The 21,112-nt window shown below is 47.9% G+C and overlaps 2 non-coding genes and 2 pseudogenes across 2 annotated transcripts; all 4 read right to left on the bottom strand.

The window, feature by feature from the left end:
• Positions 1 to 488: 488 nt before the first annotated feature.
• On the bottom strand, positions 489 to 3,890 carry LOC149574607 (25S ribosomal RNA). Its single transcript, XR_016361030.1, has one exon. It is a non-coding gene; the product is annotated as a 25S ribosomal RNA (ribosomal RNA).
• Positions 3,891 to 4,114: 224 nt separating this feature from the next.
• Positions 4,115 to 4,268, bottom strand: LOC149574606 (5.8S ribosomal RNA). The gene has a single exon (XR_016361256.1). It is a non-coding gene; the product is annotated as a 5.8S ribosomal RNA (ribosomal RNA).
• A 711-nt stretch (positions 4,269 to 4,979) lies between these two features.
• Positions 4,980 to 6,726, bottom strand: LOC149574605 (18S ribosomal RNA; annotated as a pseudogene).
• Positions 6,727 to 16,163: 9,437 nt separating this feature from the next.
• Positions 16,164 to 17,272, bottom strand: LOC149574604 (18S ribosomal RNA; annotated as a pseudogene).
• Positions 17,273 to 21,112: the final 3,840 nt, after the last annotated feature.

Raw genomic sequence — 21,112 nt, 5'->3', positions numbered from 1 at the left:
TTTACGCCCTCGCAAAAATTGCAAACCCCACCCATTGTGAATTTGGCACTTGGGAGATTTTTTCGCCCTCGCGAAAATTTTCACAAAACCCCACCCACCCGGAATGTGGCACTTGGGAGATTTTTCCGCCCCGGCATAAATTGGAAAACCTCACCCATCAGGAATTTGGCACTTGGGAGATTTCTTTGCCCTCGCGGAAATTTTCACAAAACCCCACCCGCTCAAAATTTGGCACCTGGGAGAGTTTTCCTGCCCTCGCAAAAAATTGCAAACCCCACCAGCTCGAAATTTGGCACTTGGAAGATTTTTCCGCACTCACACAAATTGCAAACCCCACCTGCCGAGAATTTGGCACCTGAGAGATTGTTACGAGCTCGCAAGAAAAAACCTTGCAAACCCCACCCCCACCTAGAATTTGGCACTTGGGAGATTTTCTTGCCCTCACGCAAATTACAAACCCCACCCGCCTCAGAGTCAAAAAAGGTTTTACGAATCGAGGCGACAGAGGGCTGAATCTCAGTGGATCGTGGCAGCAAGGCCACTCTGCCACTTACAATACCCCATCGCTTATTTAAGTCATCTGCAAAAGATTCTTTTCACCAACCGCTTGAAATTAATATCTAAGGTTGCTCCAATGGGCTAGTGCGCCGATCAGAGATTGCCAATGACACGGGCCCTTGGGAGTGCAAGAGCACCCCTACTGTGGCTTGCGATGTAGCCAAAGAGAGATATGCGCTGCATCTAGCATGGATTCTAACTTAGAGGCATTCAGTCATAATTCGACACACGGTAGCTTCATGCCACTAGCTTTTCAACCAAGCGCGATGACCAAATGTGTGAATCAATGGTTCCTCTCGTACTAAGTTGAATTACTATCACGGCGCGGATCATCAGTAGGGTAAAACTAACCTGTCTCACGATGGTCTAAACCTAGCTCACGTTCCCTACTGGTGGGTGAACAATCCAACACTTGGTGAATTCTGATTCACAATGATAGGAAGAGCCAACATTGAAGGATCAAAAAGCAACGTCGCTATGAACGCTTGGCTGCCACAAGCCAGTTATCCCTGTGGTAACTTTTCTGACACCTCTAGCTTCAAATTCTGAAAGTCTTAAGGATTGATAGGCCACGCTTTCATGGTTTGTATTAGTACTAAAAATCAAAATCAAACAAGCTTTTACCCTTTTGTTCCACATGAGATTTTTGTTCTCGTTGAGCTCATCTTAGGACACCTGCGTTATCTTTTAATAGATGTACCACCGCAACCAAACTCCCAACCTGACAATGTCTTCTGCCTAGATCAGCGTGCCTAGACACACCTTAAGGCCAAAAATAGGGGCATTGCCCCATCTTCACCTCATGGAATAAGTAAAATAACGTTAAAAGTAGTGGTATTTCACTTGCGCCTGAAAGCTCCCACTTATTCTACACCTCTCAAGTCATTTCACAAAGTCAGACTAGAGTCAAGCTCAACAGGGTCTTCTTTCCCCGCTGATTCCGCCAAGCCCGTTCCCTTGGCTGTGGTTTTGCTAGATAGTAGATAGGGACAGTGGGAATCTCATTAATCCATTCATGCATGTCACTAATTAGATGACAAGGCATTTGGCTACCTTAAGAGAGTCATAGTTACTCCTGCCGTTTACTCGCGCTTGGTTGAATTTCTTCACTTTGACATTCAGAGCACTGGGTAGAAATCACATTGTGTCAGCATCCGCAGGGACCATCGCAATGCTTTGTTTTAATTAAACAATCAGATTCCCCTTGCCTGTACTAGTTCTGAGTTGACTATTCGCCGCCTAGGGAAAGCCCTCCGAAGGGGGCGTCCTACGTCCGTCACCCGATCAACACGCGATGGCCTGCCCTCGCCGTGGGAGGAGCTCGGGCAGGCTGCCAATAGCCCATGAGTTTGGGGCGTAGACCCCTAGGCCCAGCCCTCAGAGACAATCTGTTTCTTGAGGTTACGGATCCATTTTACCGACTTCCCTTACCTACATTGTTCTATTGACCAGAGGCTGTTCACCTTGGAGACCTGATGCAGTTATGAGTATGACCCGACGTGAACGGTACTTGGTCCTCTAGATTTTCAAGGGTCACCGAAGGTGCACTAGATACTATAGAATGTGTGGTGCTCTTCCAGCCGCTGGACCCTATCTCCGATTGAACCGATTTCAGGGTGGGCAGGCTCTTAAAAAGAAAAGATAACTCTTCTCAGGGCACCCGCCGACGACTCTAGATTTCCTAACATTGCCGTCCGCTGCCACGTCCTGGTTCGAGAATATTAACCCAATTCCCTTTCGATGATCGTGCAAAGTGCACCCTTGAAATAGTGTTTCCCCATCTCTTACAATCGACTAACCCATGTCCAAGTGCTATTCACATGGAACCTTTCCCCACTTCAGTCTTCAAAGTTCTCATTTGAATATTTGCTACTACCACCAAGATCTGCATCAGGGGCTGGTCCACCTAGGCTCATGCCCAAGGTTTTGCAACAACCCCTATGTCCTCCTACTCATCGGAGCCTGGCACTTGCCCCGATGGTCGAGTATAGGTTGCACACTTTAGCGCCATCCATTTTCAGGGCTAGTTGATTCGGTAGGTGAGTTGTTACACATTCCTTAGCAGATTTCAACTTCCATGACCACTGTCCTATTGTCTTAATCAACCAACACCCTTTGTGGGATCTAGGTTAGTGTGCAATTTGGCATCGTAACTCAGCTTTTGGTTCATCTCGCATCGCCAGTTCTGCTTACCAAAAATGGCCCACTTGGAGCTCGCGATTCCATGGCGCGGCTCAATAGAGCAGCCGTGCCGACTTACCTATTTAAAGTTTGAGAATAGGTCAAGGGCATTACGCCCCCGATGCCTCTAATCATTTGCTTTACCCGATAAAATTTGCACGTGAGCTCCAGCTATCCTGAGGGAAACTTCAGAGGAAACCAACTACTAGACGGTTCGATTAGTCTTACGCCCCTATACCCAAGTCAGATGAACGATTTGCACGTCAGTATCACTGCGGGCCTCCACAAGAGTTTCCTCTAGCTTCACCCTGCTCAGGCATAGTTCACCATCTTTCGAGTCCCAACAAGTGTGCTCACACTTGAACCCTTCACAGAAGATCAGGGTCGGTCAACAGTGCACCCCCTGAGAGGGGATCTCCCCAGTCAGCTTCCTTGCGCCTCGCGATTTTTCCCAACCCACCAACTCGCACACAATGTAGACTCCTTGGTCCATGTTTCAAGATGGGTCGGATGGAAAGCTTGCTTGCCAGTGCCATGAGTGCACAGGTGCCCGAGAGCCCACCGTAAAGGCACGTGCTTTGCTCCTCGATCGTCGTGATGAAAGTATTTGTGTGACCAAAAGGTTGCGCTTGTGCCACCGCGACAGCCTGCACTGGCACGTCCCCCGAACCGAGTGGCAGACCGGCTCACACCATTCTGCATCCAATCGGGGCACATCACCAGCCTCCATCCACTTCCCTCCCGCCAATTTCAAGCACTCTTTAACTCTCTTTTCAAAGTCCTTTTCATCTTTCCCTCATGGTACTTGTTCACTATTGGTCTCTTGCCCGTATTTAGCCTAGATAGAATTTACCACTCTATTAGGGCTGCATTCCCAAACAACCTGACTCGTCGACAGTGCCTTGTGGTGTGAAAGGGTCCAAGCGCGATGGGGCTCTCACCCTCTCTGGCGCCCCTTTCCAGGGGACTTGGGCCTAGTCCATCGCTGAGGATGCTTCTACAGACTATAATTCAACAGGCGCCGCCATCAATTTTCATGCTGGGCTCTTCTTGGTTTGCTCACCATTACTAGGGGAATCCTAGTAAGTTTCTTTTCCTCCACTTATTGATATGCTTAAACTCAGCAGGTACTCATGCCTAACTTGGGGATGTGGTAGAGATGCAACAATGCCCGTACTGTGGTGGGCCGTAGAGCCCAGAATAAAGTTCCTCGCGAGGAATCATTCGATCGGAGCAAACCAATGCCAGCCTTTTCGAGCCACCGCTCATCGCGACAGATGGACGGACCTTGTGCTCATTTCAGCCGACCGCGTGCCACTTGCAGACATGGATGGCCATCTCCGCTCCTCGCTAGGGAGGGAAAATTTTTGTAGTGCGACGCCCAAGCAGACATGCCCTTGGCCGAGGCCTTGGGCACAACTTGCATTCAAAGACTTGATGATTCACGAGATTTTGCAATTCACACTAAGTATCGCATTTCGCTACATTCTTCATCATGGCGAGAGCTGAGATATCCGTTGTCAAGAGTCATGATTTTTTTTTTCTTTTGTCTTTCGACGACCCAAGCGCGCAAATTTCTAGCTCACACTTCATTCTTTGGATTTCTTAGGTGCGCAATGCACCCGTGTGTTGGGTTTTGAAACATCCCAAACCTCGAGCACCCAATGGGTGCGATGAGGAACGCTGTGGTGTGTCCCCGCCCCATCACCTCACAAAGGTGGGAGGCGACGCATGGGAGAGCCGTGTCAGCGAATGGGGCCCCTACCTCACAAATCATGTGAGTGCACCCATCCTAAACATAGAACACTCCAAGCGATGAGTCAACACACCTGGGCAAGGCAATGGGGGGTTGCGGTAGGCAGTCCTGACTTGCCTCCGTTGAAATGACGGATCCCTAGCACAGCACCGCGCACGCGATCGGACCATGAAATCTCAGCGGGGGATGAGGCCCAGACCCCCTCTGAACTGCAACCAAGGAGAGACCTCTCACTCTGATGTGAATGTCGTTCAAAGGCACCGATCCTAATCCAAATTGCATCCGATTCTCTTCTTCGCCCTATGGGGAATCCATGCTTTCGATCACGGGCATTCGATGTGACCCTCAACCTTGACGGTGCTGGACCCGTAGCTTGGCCGTCCAGCACATCATTTTCAGGGCTGAGTGTTCGCACGTTGCCGAGATTTCAAGGGCGAGGAGGAGGCCAGCTCCATCCCCTACACAATTCAGGGTCTCAAACTGACAATGATCCTACCGTAGGTTCACCTACGGTAACCTTGTTATGACTTCTCTTTCTTCTAAATGATAAGGTTCAGTGAACTTCTCATGACATCGCCGACAGGAACTGCCGTCGTCACCGCGATCTGAACACTTCACCGGATCATTCAATTGGTAGGAGCGACGGGCAGTATGTACAAAGGGTAGGGACATAGTCAACGCGAGCTGATGACTCACGCTTACTAGGAATTCCTTGTTGAAGATCAATAATTGCAATGGTCTATCCCCATCACGATGCAATTTGGCAAGATTTCCCAAACCTTTCGGGCCAGGGAGAGAAACACCTTGGTTGCATTAGTGTAGCATGCGTGCGGCCTAGAACATCTAAGGGCATCACAAACCTGTTATTCCCTCAAACTTCCATGGCCTAGGAGGCCATTTTCCCTCTAAGAAGCTGGCCGCAAAGGGGAACCTCCGTGTAGCTAGTTACCAGGCTGAGGTCTCATTCGTTAACGGAATTAACCAGACAAATCGCTCCACCAACTAAGAATGGCCATGCACCACCACCCATAAAATCAAGAAAGAGCTCTCAATCTGTCAATCCTTACTATGTCTAGACCTGGTAAGTTTCCCCATGTTGAGTCAAATTAAGCCGCAGGCTCCACTCCTGGTGGTGGCCTTCCGTCAATTCCTTTAAGTTTCAGCCTTACGACCATACTCCCCCTGGAACCCAAACACTCTGATTTCTCAGATGGTGCTGGCAGAGTCCTTAGAGAAACATCCACTGATCCATGGTCGACATCATTTATGGTTGAGACTAGGACGGTATCTAATCGTCTTTGAGCCCCCAACTTTCGTTCTTGATTAATGAAAACATTCTTGGCAAATTCTTTCACAGTGGTTCATCTTCCATAAATCCAAGAATTTCACCTCTGATAATGAAATACGAATGCCCTCGACAGTCCCTATTAATCATTACTCTGATCCCAAAGGCCAACGAAATAGGACCAGACTCCTATCGCGTTATTCCATGCTAATGTATTCAGGGCATAGGCTTGCTTTAAGCACTCTAATTTTTTCAAAGTAATGGCACCGGAACCGTGACCCAGCCAATTAAGGCCAGGAACACGCCACTGGCAGAAGGGACGTGAGGGCCAGTGCACACCCAGAAGGTGGACCGACCGTGATGACCCAAGGTCCAACTACGAGCTTTTTAACTGCAACAACTTAAATATACGCTATTGGAGTTGGAATTACCACAGCTGCTGGCACTAGACTTGCCCTCCAATGGATCCTCGTTAAGGGATTTAGATTTTACTCATTCCAATTACCAGACTCGATGAGCCCAGTATTGTTATTTATTGTCACTACCTCCCCATGTCAGGATTGGGTAATTTGCGTGCCTGCTACCTTCCTTGGATGTGGTAGCCATTTCTCAGGCTCCCTCTCCAGAATCAAACCCTAATTCTCCATCACCTGTCAGCACCATGGTAGGCCGTGCGATTCGTCGAGTTATCATGAATCACTGGAATAGCGGGCGAGCCCGTGCCGACCTTTTATCTAATAAATGCATCCCTTTTGAGAGTCAGGATTTGGTGCATGTATTAGCTCTAGAATTACTATGGTTATCTGAGTAGAAAAGTACCATCAAAGAAACTATAACTGATTTAATGAGCCATCCGAAGTTTCACAGTCCGAAATAGTTTAAACTTAGACATGCATGGCTTAATCTTTGAGACAAGCATATGACTACTTGCAGGATCGACCAGGTAGCTTCTAACAATGAGGGGACCCCCAAGACCTACTATAGCCAAGGGATGCCCGCCGCGATGGGAAACCAAAATTTTCATTCGCTCCGTCATGCATCCAAACATAATCTGCCACACAAGCAACAAGAATGACGTTCACAGCACATGCAGGACTCGCAACGCTCAAAGATTTCACACAAGAGGAAAGTGTCCCATCGTCGACCAGAGAGGGCCAAATAGGGAGCCTCAGTTCACAGGCACCTGGGAAGAACATCCCATACAGAACCCTTTACCCTCAAACTCGCTATCACCACTACTCGAAAAGAAGCCTTGAGTCTATATGAGATGCACCGCACACATAGCCACATCAATTGTAAGGCCACTCAGAGATATCCATTTCCCAGGAATATGCCTCCTACACACCTGTTGAGGTGCACCTACACAAACAAAATCCTTCTTGATTGCAAAAAATGTTTTCCCACGATGAAGAGCTGGTTGCCGAAGTGCCAATGGAGACCGCCGTGCTGAAGGGTGAAGGGTTGTGTGAGTCGAAAACATGGCTGGTTATGCGATTGGCGGGGGCATCACTATACACGCGACCACCTCAATTATAAGGCTGCTCAAGGGCATCATGTATAACACCCCCTCTACACATTTATAGGTGATGAGAGCCTGCCCGCATACACGGACATGTCTAACCTCTGGAAAATTTCTCCTTTCCTAGCATAGCCTCGCTAACCATTCCCCGTGACATGTGATCTGCCAGCGCAGGTATAGAAAAGTTCCTATGGGTGAACACTCACACTAGCGTTGTCAGACAAGCTTCAATCTCATGCACATGCACATAACAAAGAACTGCACCACGAGGGAACCCACCCGCGAGCACCCACATCTCGGCAAAAAGCATTCGTGCGATTTCTTCCCCTAGACAGACATGTTGGGCCTGCACTTGTTGGAGCATTGCAAAGATGAGCGCTCTGGTTCGCAGGAGCCTGAGAACATCTCGTACGAAACTCATTCCCCCAAAATGCTAGAATCACAAATGCTCGCAGCGGAGTCATAATGCAAAGATGTACACCGCACATGTGACCGAGTAAGGACACTCAGAGACATCCATTTCCCAGGCATATGCCCCCTACACAATTTTTGGTGGACCCCGTACAAATGGCCATACTTCGAAAAGGCCTCCCAGAATTTTGCATCTGAAGAGAGATGAAACACCTTGGGCTTTTTGTCCACACAATGCAAACACTGAACGCTCTCTTTAGGGGGGAGCTGAAGAAGAGTTATCTCCCGCAAAACCCATGAGCCGCAGCCATTCAGATCGCACAGGGCAGGACAGGGCATGGAGAGTTTCCGCATCCAAACAAAAATTATTGGTAATACTCTACGCTTCTACTGGCCTGAACCACAAAGGTTGTCACGACAGTGCCATGCACTTTTGTAGGATGAGATAGTGAAGAGGCGAGCACACACTGAGAATGCACTAGCGAATAAATTATGCGGCAACCAAACCTTTCGCTGGCCCCCCTCTCAATCCCAAGGCTCTACCAATCGGCAAAAACTTAGGGTGGAGAGTGGACCCTTGATGAAATTAGGGACGTTGAGAAATGCACCCGTGCAACCATCTCTTTCCTTCTTGCCATCCAGGTAGGATAAAAATGCAATGATAGAACATGCCAATGAGACAGAGCCCTTGGCTAAAACATACAACTCCATGCACACTCAGCAACAAGCACATCTTAGAATCGAACACCAAATGTGCAGTGTGTTGCAAGCCGTGCAGACACCTACATATAGGGTATATCCAACAAAACAAAGTGACAAGTACTTCCCACTAGCTCTGCCATTGCGATTACCGAATGGGATATACTCACCGCCACAGATTAATGACCATCATTACTGTCTCAGAATAGATACAAGCACATCGAGCTTCATCCAATCAATTGGATGAATTTCACCTTGAAGGGGCCTAATCCAAAAGTTTCGGAGGTCACCTCCTAGAACTCTCAAGAACAAGGCCCATCTTACATGAAAACTTTGCTACTGTGCAAACATAGGTTGCAATTAAAGAGAAATTGCAAGGCCGTCACAATGGCCCGAGGCCAATGCTCTGACTAAGTCAATTTTCTCTTGCAATCACCATGCCACCGTTCACAGAGAGATCTCCCCATTCACTTGTGACGTGACACACAATCCAAGTGCTAGACACGAGCTCATCCTTGAAAGGCCACTTTCCAAGGCATCCCCCGATGACACATTAGAATGACAATCGCTGTCGAACCATTCCCAATGTTGTGCCGGTCGAGTTGGCACAGAGGCGACCTTGGGGAGCTCCTGCGTAGCAATCAGGATGTGCTTTCGTACCCATCTCTCACAAAGACCAATGTTAGCTGTGAACAAATTTCAAATCCAAGGGATCACATCCATCGATATCGTCAGCACTAGGTCTATATACAAAGGCCACAGAGAGGTTCCGAGAAGAGAAGCCCCCCCTGCTCTCTCGCACAAACATCCCAAATTCTAGACACAAGCTCCCGCCCTTAGCATCGCTCTCCAAATCACCACAATAACACATTGGAATGATAACCACTGTCGAACAACTCCCAAAATTGTGGCAATGGAGTGAGAGAGAAGAGCAGCTTTGGGGAGAGGCGCATAGCAAACGGGCTGCTCCTTCATTCTGCTCTTATATACAGATCCGATGTCTCCGATTTCATTTGGAATCTAGGGTGCATTCATCCTTGCCCACACGAGCAATGGCTCTTTTGATCGAATGGCCATAGGGAGCTTCCAATAACAAAGGCTCCCTTGTCACTCGTGATGCGCAGCCCAACTGCTAGACGACGGCTCGCCCTTCAGATCGCTGCCAAGGAAACCACCACAATGGCACCATTGGAACGACAACCGCTGCCAAACCATTCTAAAAATTTTTCCCCAAAGAAGTTGTTGCAAAGAGAACCACTCTGGGGAGAGAGCACTCGCATAGAAAAATCAGGATGGCTTCACGGCCCTTCCAATAGAAATGATGCTGGTGCCAATATTCCTTATCCAAATAACGTATCTTTCTCGAACACCAGCACCGATTCTATTTGGGAGGGTCACCGAGAGTGTTTGTTATCAAAGCCTCCCATTGTAGCCACGATAGACATGCAAAAAATATTTGCTAGAGTGCAAAGCACCGACCTCATGGCTAGAGACAAGGGCTCTCCATTAAGATCAACTTCAAAATCGCAGAATAGACGCGCTGTAGAATGGCAACCGCTACCAAGTCCCTTCCATAATTGCTTCGGTCGAGTGATCGAAGAAGGTGATCTAAGAGAGGGTCCAAGTGTAGGCATTCGTTGGGGGATTCGCGCTGATAGCAAAAATTCATGCAATACCCGAGCAACACCGAACGGAGGTGCTAGACGAGGGCTCCCGTTTTAGATCAAGTTTTAAAATCACCAAGTAGACGTGGTGAGGCCTAGCAACCGCTGCCAAACCATTTTCCGAAATTGTGCTGGCTGAGTGACAAGAAAACATGATCTAAAGGAGAGTTGAGGAATAGCACCTTGAGGGTGGGCTTCATGCCCCTCCAATTGATTCAACGTCAGCATCCACCGTTTCAAAATCTGACATTTCCATCCGCCTTGACACCAGCATTGAATCAATGAGAGGGGCACGAGAGAGGCTTGTGGCAACAACCTCTCCTATACAAGCTATTAGTGCGAGGCTCACTTTGCATTAGAAATTAGTGAACACACCAAAATTTGCCTTAAAAATCCAAATCGTTTAAAATTCTGACCAAACAGCCATCCACGACCCAATTTTTTATGAGGTCATCTAAGGAGCCAAAGATTGTCATCGGTTAGGAGATGTGAATTCATGGAGCCAAGGGACTGAAATGGTCATCGAGCTCATCCGATCAATTGGATGAATTTCACCTTGAAGGGGCCCAATCCAAAAGTTTTGGAGGTCATCTCCTGGAACTCTCAAGAACAAGGCCCATCTTACTTGTAAACTCTGCTACTGCGCAAACATAGGTTGCAATTAAAGAGAAATTGCAAGGCCATCACAGTGGTCTGAGGTCATGTCTTCGACTAAGTCAATTTTCTCTTGCAATCACCATGCCACCGTTCACAGAGAGATCTCCCCATTCACTTGTGACGTGATGCACAATCCAAGTGCTAGACACGAGCTCACCCTTGAAAGCAAGACCACTTTCCAAGACATCCCCTGATGACACATTAGAACGACAACCGCTGTGGAACCATTCCTAATGTTGTGCCAATCGAGTTGGTACAGAGGTGACCTTAGGGATCTCCCACGTAGCAATCAGGATGTGCTTTCGTACCCATCTCTCACTAAAACCAATGTTAGCTATGAACAAATTTAGAATCCAAGGCTCATATCCATCGATATCATTGGCACTGGGTTTATATATTCAAAGGCCATGGAGAGGTTCCGATAAGAGAAGCTCCCCTGCTCGTCCACACAAACATCCAAAATGCTAGACACAAGATCCTACCCTTAGCATCGCTCTCCAGATCACCGCAATGACACATTAGAATGATAATCGCTATCGAACAACTCCCGAATTTGTGCCGATCGAGTGAGAAAGAAGAGCAACTTTCGGGAGCCGCTCATAGAAAATGGGTTGTGCTGAATCATTCTGCTCTTATATATAGATCCGATGTCTTTGATTTCATTAGGAATCTGAGGCTGCATTCATCCTTGCTCACACAAGAAATGGCTCTTCTCATTGAATGGCCACGGGGAGCTTCCAATTACAAAGGCTCCCTTGTCACTCGTGATGCGCAGCCCAACTGCTAGACGATGGCTCACCCTTCATATCACTGCCCAGGCAACCAGCACAATGGCACCATTGGAACAACAACCGCTGTCGAACCATTCCAAAAATTTTGCGCCAAAGAAGTTGTTGTGAAGAGAACCACTTTGGGGAGAGAGCACTCGCATAGAAAAATTGGGATGGCTTCACGGCCCTTCCAATAGAAACGATGCTGGTGCCAATATTCGAAATTCGAATAATGTGTCTTTCTCAAACACCAACACTGATTCTATTGGGGAGGGTCATCGAGAGCTTTTGTTATCAAACCCTCCCATTGTAGCCGCGATAGGCATACAAAAAATATTTTCTTGAGTGCCAAGCACCCACCTCATGGCTAGAGACAAGGGCTCGCCATTAAGATCAACTTCAAAATCGTAGAACAGATGCGCTGTAGAATGGCAACCGCTGCCAAGTCTCTTCTGTAATTGCGTCAGTCAAGGGATCAAAGAAGGTGATCTAAGAAAGGGTCCAAGTGTAGGCATTCGTTGGGAGATTCATGCCGATAGCAAAAATTCATGCAATACCTAAGCAACACCGGATGGAGGTGCTAGACAAGGGCTCCCGTTTTAGATCAAGTTTTAAAATCACCAAGTAGATGCGGTGAGGGCTGGCAACCGCTGCCAAACCTTTTTTCAAAATTGTGCCAACAAAGTGACAAGAAAACATGATCTAAAGGAGAGTTGAGGAATAGCACCTCGAGGGTGGGCTTCATGCCCCTCCAATTGATTCAATGTCGGCGTCCACCGTTTCAAAATCTGACATTTCCATCTGCCTTGACACTGGCATTGAATCAGTGAGAGGGGCATGGGAGAGGCTTGCGGCAACAACCTCTCCTATATAAGCTATTAGTGCGAGGATCGCTCTGCATTAGAAATTAGCAAGCACATCGACATCCACCTTAAAAATCCAAATCGTTGAAAATTCAGACCAAACAGCCATCCACGACCCAATTTTTTATGAGGTCGTCTAAGGAGCCAAAGATTGTCATCGGTTAGGAGATGTAAATTCATGGAGCCAAGGGATTGAAATGGTCATCGAGCTCATCCGATGAACTGGATGAATTTCACCTTGAAGGGGCCCAATCCAAAAGTTTCGGAGGTCATCTCCTGGAACTCTGAAGAACAAGGCCCATCTTACTTGCAAACTCTACTACTGCGCAAACATAGGTTGCAACTAAAGAGAAATTGCAAGGCCATCATAGTGGCCTGAGGCCAATGCTTTGACTAAGTCAATTTTCCCTTGCAATCACCATGCTGCCATTCACAGAGAGATCTCCCCATTCACTTGTGACGTGATGCACAATCCAAGTGCTAGACACAAGGTTGCCCTTGAAAGGCCACTTTCCAAGACATCCCCAGATGACACATTGGAATGACAACCACTATCGAACCATTCCCAATGTTGTGCCAATCGAGTTGGCACAGAGGCGACCTTAGGGAGCTCCCGCATAGCAATTGGGATGTGCTTTCGTACCCATCTCTCACAAAAACCAATGTTAGCTATGAACAAATTTAGAATCCAAGGCTCGTATCCATCGATATCGTCGGCACTAGGTCTATATATTCAAAGGCCACGGAGAGGTTCCGATAAGAGAAGCTCCCCTGCTCGCTCGCATAAACATCCCAAATGCTAGACACAAGCTCCCACCCTTAGCATCGCTCTCTAGATCGCCGCAATGACACATTGGAATGACAACCGCTATCGAACAACCCTAAAATTTGTGCCGATTGAGAAAGATGAGCAACTTTGTGGAGCTGTGCATAGCAAACGGGTTGCTGCTTCATTCCGCTCTTATATATAGATCCAATGTAATTGATTTCATTTGGAATCCGAGGCTGCATTCATCCTTGCTCACACAAGAAATGGCTGTTCTCATTGAATGGTCATGGGGAGCTTTTGATTACAAAGGCTCCCTTGTCACCCGTGATGCGTAGCCCAACTGCTAGATGATGGCTCGCCCTTCAGATCATTGCCCAAGCAACCACCACAACGGCACCATTGGAACGACAACCGCTGCCGAACCATTCTAAAACTTTTTTTGCCAAAGAAGTTGTCGCAAAGAGAACAACTCTGGGGAGAGATCCCTCGCATAGCAAAATTGGGATGGCTTCACGGCCCTCCCAATAGAAACGATGCTGGTGCCAATATTCCAAATCTGAATAACGTGTCTTTCTCAAACACCAGCACCGATTCTAATGGGTTGATATTGTTGGCACTGGGTCTATATTCAAAGGCCATGGAGAGGTTCCGATAAGAGAAGCTCCACTGCTCGCTTGCACAAACATCCCCAAATGCTAGACGCAAGCTCCCGCCCTTAGCATCACTCTCCAAATCACCGCAATGACACATTGGAATGAAAACTGCTGTCGAACAACTCTTGAATTTGTGTTGATGGAGTGACAAACAAGAGCCAGATCGGGTCGATGAAAATGGCTAAGTCAGATCGGGTTGGCCAGCATGGCTCGGCCACCATTTTTTGCCGAGAGCTTTTGATATTAAAGCTCCCATGTAGCCACGATAAGTACACCATGACAAATTGCTAGAGCGCCAGGCACCCATAGCAAATTGCCATTATAACAAGCAATGCCGGAGTGCTAGACAAGGGCTCATGTGTAGATCAAGTTTTAAAATCACCAAAAAGACACGCCATGGATCAGCAACCACTGCCTCACCTTTTCCAAAATTGAGTCATCAAAAAACATGATCTAAAGGAGAGCCGAGGAAAAGCACTGAGATTGCTTCATGCCCCTTTCATTGATTCAACATCAGCATACACCGTTTGAAAACCCAACAATCCGATCCGCCTAGACACGAATGTTGAATCAATGAAAGAGGCATGGGAGAGGCTCACGAAAACAACCTCTCAGATATAAGCTATTAGTGCGAGGTTCACTCTGCTTTAGAAATCTGTGATAGCACGGGCAACTTCCTTAAAAATCCAATTCAATGAAAAATGTGACCAAATAGCCATCCACAACACCGTTTTTGGAGCTCGCCCAGAATGGCTCGGCCAGCATGGCTCACCTAGAATGGCTCAGCCAGCATGGCTCGCCCAAATTGGGTCGGCCAGATCGGGTCGGCCAGCATGGTGACTTGGTGACTTGGTGGGAGTACTCAGAACTGTCAAGAACAAAGGCCAATCTTACATGCAAACTCTGCTACTGCACAAACATAGGTTGCAATTATAGAGAAATTGCAAGGCCATCACAATGGCTCGAGGCCAATGCTACAACTACTAAGTTAATTTTCTCTTGCAATCGCCATGCCACCGTTCACAGAGAGATCTCCCCATTCACTTGTGACGACGCACAATCCAAGTGCTAGATGCGAGCTCACCCTTGAAAGGACGCATTCCAAGACATCCCGATGACACATTGGAACGACAACCGCTGTCGAACCATTCCCAATGTTGTGCTGATCGAGTTGGCACAGAGGCGATCTTAGGGAGCTCTTGTGTAGCAATCAGAAAGTGCTTTCATACCCTTCTCTCACAAAAACCAATATTAGCTGAACAAATTTAGAATCCAAGGCTCGTATCCATCGATATCGTCGGCACTGGGTCTATATTCAAAGGCCGCGGAGAGGTTCTGATAAGAGAAGCTCCACTGCTCGTTTGCACAAGCATCCCCAAATGCTAGATGCAAGCTCCTGCCCTTAGCATCGCTCTCTAGATCATCGCAATGACATATTGGAACGACAACCGCTGTCGAACAACTCCCAAATTTTTGCCAATGGAGTGAGAAAGAAGAGCCAGATCGGGTTGATGAAAATGGCTAAGCCAGATCGAGTCAGCCAGCATGGCTCACCCACCATTTTTTTCTGAGAGCTTTCGATATTAAAGCTCCCATGTAGCCATGATAAGTACACCATGACAAATTGCTAGAGCGCCGAGCACCCATTGCAAATATCCATTATACCAAGCAACGCTGGAGTGCTAGACAAGGGTTCACGTTTAGATCAAGTTTTAAAATCACCAAAAAGACATGCCATGGATCGGCAACCGCTGCCTCACCTTTTCCAAAATTGAGTCAACGGAAAATATGATCTAAAGGAGAGCCAAGGAAAAGCACCGAGATTGCTTCATGCCCCTTTCATTGATTCAACATCAGCATACACCATTTGAAAACCCAACAATGCGATCTGCCTAGACACTAATGTTGAATCAATGAAAGGGGCATGGGAGAGGCTCACGGCAACAACCTCTCCTATATAAGCTATTAGTGCGAGGCTCGCTCTGCATTAGAAATCTGCAATAGCATGGACAACTCCCTTAAAAATCCAATTCAATGAAAAATGTGACCAAACAGCCATCCACGACACCATTTTTGGAGCTCACCCAGAACGGCTCGACTAGCATGGCTCGCCTAGATCGGCTTGGCCAGCATGGCTCGGTTAGCAGGCTGAGGTCTCATTCGTTAATGGAATTAACCAGACAAATCACTCCACCAACTAAGAACGGCCATGCACCACCACCCATAGAATCAAGAAAGAGCTCTCAATCTGTCAATCCTTACTATGTCTGGACCTTGTAAGTTTCCCCATGTTGAGTCAAATTAAGCCGCAGGCTCCACTCCTGGTGGTGCCCTTCCATCAATTCCTTTAAGTTTCAGCCTTATGACCATACTCCCCCCAGAACCCAAACACTCTGATTTCTCAGAAGGTGTTGGTGGAGTCCTTAGAGCAACATCCGCCGATCCCTGGTCGGCATCGTTTATGGTTGAGACTAGGACGGTATCTGATCATCTTCGAGCCCCCAACTTTCATTCTTGATTAATGAAAACATCCTTGGCAAATGCTTTCGCAGTGGTTCGTCTAACATAAATCCAAGAATTTCACCTCTGACAATGAAATACGAATGCCCCCGACAGTCCCTATTAATCATTACTCCGATCTCGAAGGCCAACAGAACAGGACCAGACTCCTATCGTGTTATTCCATGCTAATGTATTCAGAGCGTAGGCTTGCTTTGAGCACTCTAATTTTTTCAAAGTAACGGCACCGGAACCATGACCCAGCCAATTAAGGCCAGGAACACACCGCTGGCAGAAGGGACATGAGGGCTAGTGCACACCCAAAAGGCGGACCGACCGTGATGACCCAAGGTCCAACTACGAGCTTTTTAACTTCAACAACTTAAATATACGCTATTGGAGCTAGAATTACCATGGCTGCTGGCACCAGAATTGCCCTCCAATGGATCCTCATTAAGGGATTTAGATTGTACTCATTCCAATTACTAGACTCGATGAGCCCAGTATTGTTATTTATTGTCACTACCTCCTCGTGTCAGGATTGGGTAATTTTTGCACCTGCTGCCTTCCTCGGATGTGGTAGCCGTTTCTCAGGCTCCCTCTCCAGAATTGAACCCTAATTCTCTGTCACCCATCACCACCATGGTAGGCCTCTATCCTACCATCGAAAGTTGATAGGGCAGAAATTTGAATGAAGTGTCGCCAGCACAAAGGCCGTGCGATTCGTCGAGTTATCATGAATCACTGGAATAGCGGGCGAGCCCGCGCTGGCCTTTTATCTAATAAATGCATCCCTTCCAAGAGTCAGGATTTGGTGCACGTATTAGCTCTAGAATTACTACAGTTATTCGAGTAGCAAAGTACCATCAAAGAAACTATAACTGATTTAATGAGCCATTCGCAGTTTCACAGTCTGAAATAGTTCATACTTAGACATGCATGGCTTAATCTTTGAGACAAGCATATGACTACTGGAAGGATCGACCAGGTAGCTTCTAACAACGAGGGGGACCCCCAAGGCCTGCTACAGCCAAGGGATGCCCACCGCGATGGGAAACTGAAATTTGCATTCGCTCCGTCATGCATCCAAACATAATCTGCTGCACAAGCAATAAGAATGACGTTCACAACACATGCAGGACTCGCAATGCTCAAAGATTTCACACAAGAGGAAAGTGTCCCATCGTCAACCGGAGAGGGCCAAACAGGGAACCTCGGTTCATAGGCACCTAGGAAGAACATCCCGTACGGAACCCTTTACCCTCGAACTCGCTGTCGCCATGACTCAGAAAGAAGCCTCAAGTCTATACGAGATGCACTGTGCATGTAGCCACCTCAATTGTAAGGCCACTCAGAGACATCCATTTCCCAGGCACATGCCTCCTATACGCCTATTGAGGTGCACCTGCATAGACAAAATCCTTCTCAATCGCAATAAAAGTTTTCCCACGACGAAGAGCTGGTTGCCAAAGTGCCAACAGAGACCACCATGCTGAAGGGTGAAGGGCCGTGCGAGTCGAAAACATGGCTGGTTATGCGATTGGTGGGGCCATCACTGTGCACGTGACCACCTCAATTATAAGGCCGCTCAAGGGCATCGTGTATAACACCCCCTCCGCACATTTATAGGTGATGAGAGCCTGCTCGCATACACAAACATGTCTAACCTCTGGCAAATTTATCCTTTCCCAGCACAGCCTCGCTAACCGTTCCCCATGACATGTGATCTGCTAGTGCAGGTATAGAAAAGTTCCTACAGGTGAATACTCACACTAGCATTGTCGGCCAAGCTTCAATCTCATGCACATGCACATAACAAAGAACTGCACGACGAGGGAAACCCACCCGCGAGCACCCACATCTCGGCAAAAAGCATTCGTGCGATTTCTTCCCCTAGACAGACACGTTGGGCCTGCACTTGTCGGAGCATTGCAAAGATGAGCGCTCTAGTTCACAGGAGCCTGAGAACCAGGAGCAGGAGCAGGAGCAGGAGCGCATGCGACCGAGTAAGGACACTCAGAGACATCCATTTCCCAGGCATATGCCCCCTTCACGCTTTTTGGTGCACCCCGTACAAACGGCCATACTTCGACAAGCCCTCCCAGAATTTCGCATTTGAAGAGAGATGAGACGCCTTGGGCTTTTTGTCCACACAATGCAAACATCAAACGCTCTCTTTAGGGGGGAGCTAAAGAAGAGTATCTCTCGCAGAACCCATGAGCTGCAGCCGTTCGGATCGCACAGGGCAGGACAGGGCATGGATAGTTTCTGCATCCATACAAAAATTATCAGTAATACTCTACGCTTCTACTGGCCCCGGACCACAAAGGCTGTCACGACAGTGCCATGCACTTCTGTAGGATGAGACAGTGAAGAGGCGAGCACGCACTGAGAACGCACTAGTGAATAAATTATGCGGCAACCAAACCTTTCGCCGGCCCCCCTCTCAATCCCAAGGCTCTACCAATCGGCAAAAACTTAGGGTGGAGAGTGGACCCTTGATGAAATTAGGGACATCGAGCAATGCACCCGTGCAACCATCTCTTTCCTTCTTGTCATCCGGGCAGGATAAAAATGTAATGATAGAACGTGCCAATGAGACAGAGCCCTTGGTTAAAAGATACAACTCCATGCACACTCAGCAACAAGCGCATCTTAGAATCGAACACCAAATGTGCAGTGTGTTGCAAGCCGTGCAGACACCTACATATAGGGTATATCCAACAAAACAAAGCGACAAGTACTTCCCACCAGCTCCGCCATTGCAATTACTAAATGGGATATACTCACCGCCACAGATTAATGACCATCATTACCGTCTTGGAATAGATACAAGCACATCGAGCTTCATCCGATCAACTGGATGAATTTCACCTTGAAGGGGCCCAATCCAAAAGTTTCGGAGGTCACCTCCTGGAACTCTCAGGAACAAGGCCCATCTTACATGCAAACTCTGCTACTGTGCAAACATAGGTTGCAATTAAAGAGAAATTGCAAGGCCGTCACAATGGACCGAGGCCAATGCTCTGACTAAGTCAATTTTCTCTTGCAATCACCATGCCGCCGTTCATAGAGAGATCTCCCCATTCACTTGTGACACGACGCACAATCCAAGTGCTAGACGCGAGCTCGCCCTTGAAAGGGCCACTTTCCAAGGAATCCCTCGATGACACATTGGAACAACAACTACTGTCAAACCATTTCCAATGTTGTGCCGGTCGAGTTGGTACAGAGGCGACCTTGGGGAGCTCCCACATAGCAATCGGGATGTGCTTTCGTACCCATCTCTCACAAAGACCAATGTTAGCTATGAACAAATTTGGAATCCAAGGCCTCGCATCCATCGATATCGTCGGGGCACTGGGTCTATATACAAAGGCCACGGAGAGGTTCCGAGAAGAGAAGCCCCCCCTGCTCGCTCGCACAAACATCCCAAATTCTAGACACAAGATCCCGCCCTTGGCATCACTCTCCAGATCACCGCAATGACACATTGGAATGACAACCACTTTCGAACAACTCCCAAAATTGTGGCGATGGAGTGAGAGAGAAGAGCAGCTTTGGGGAGAGGCGCATAGTAAACGGGCTGCTCCTTCATTCCGCTCTTATATATAGATCCGATGTCGCTAATTTCGTTTGGAATCCAGGGTGCATTCTTCCTTGCCCACACGAGCAATGGCTCTTCTAATCAAATGGCCATGGGGAGCTTCCGATAACAAAGGCTCCCTTGTCACTCGTGATGCGCAGCCCAACTACTAGATGACGGCTCGCCCTTCAGATTGCTGCCCAGGAAACCACCACAACGGCACCATTGGAATGACAACCGCTACCAAACCATTCCAAAAATTTTGCGCCAAAGAAGTTGTTGCGAAGAGAATGACTCTGGGGAGAGAGCACTCGCATAGCAAAATCGGGATGGCTTCACGGCCCTTCCAATAGAAATGATGCTGGTGCCAATATTTGAAATCCGAATAACGTGTCTTTCTCGAACACTAGCATGCAAAAATTTTTGCTAGAGCGCCAAGCACCCACCTCATGGCTAGAGACAAGGGCTCGCCATTAGATCAAAACTTTGAAATCGCAGAACAGACGCGCAGTAGAATGGCAACGGCTGCCAAGTCTCTTCCGTAATTGCGTCGGTCGAGTGATCGAAGAAGATGATCTAAGAGAGGGTCCAAGCATAGGCATTCGTTGGGGGATTCACGCCGATGGCATAAATTTATGCAATACCCGAGCAACACCGGACGGAGGTTCTAGACGAGGGCTCCCATTTTAGATCGAATTTTAAAATCACCAAGAAGACGCAATGAGGGCTGGCAACCGCTGCCAAACCCTTTTCCAAAATTGAGCCAGCTGAGTGACAAGAAAACATGATCTAAAGGAGAGTCCAAGAATAGCACCCTTGAGGGTGGGCTTCATGCCCCTCTAATTGATTCAACGTCGGCGTCCACCGTTTCAAAATTCGACATATCCATCCGCCCTGACAGCGGTGTTGAATCAATGAGGGGGGCACGAGAGAGGCTCGCGACAACCACCTCTCCCATTGTAGCCACGATAGGCACGCAAAAAATATTGCTAGAGCGCCAAAGCACCCACCCTCATGGCTATAGACAAGGGCTCGCCATTAGATCAACTTCGAAATTGCAGAACAGACGTGGTGTAGAATGGCAACCGCTGCCAAGTCTCTTCCGTAATTGCGTCGGTCGAGTGATCAAAGAAGGTGATCTAAGAGAGGGTCCAAGCGTAGGCATTCGTTGGAGGATTCGCGTCGATGGCATAAATTTATGCAATACCCAAGCAACACCAGATGGAGGTGCTAGACGAGGGC

The sequence above is a fragment of the Cupressus sempervirens genome, chromosome 2 (genome assembly GCF_028749045.1).
Source record: "Cupressus sempervirens isolate cs-2001-9-10 chromosome 2, ASM2874904v1, whole genome shotgun sequence".
Lineage (NCBI taxonomy): Eukaryota > Viridiplantae > Streptophyta > Pinopsida > Cupressales > Cupressaceae > Cupressus > Cupressus sempervirens.
The sequence above is the reverse complement of the archived record's forward strand: the minus strand, read 5'-3'. Positions and strand labels throughout refer to the sequence as shown.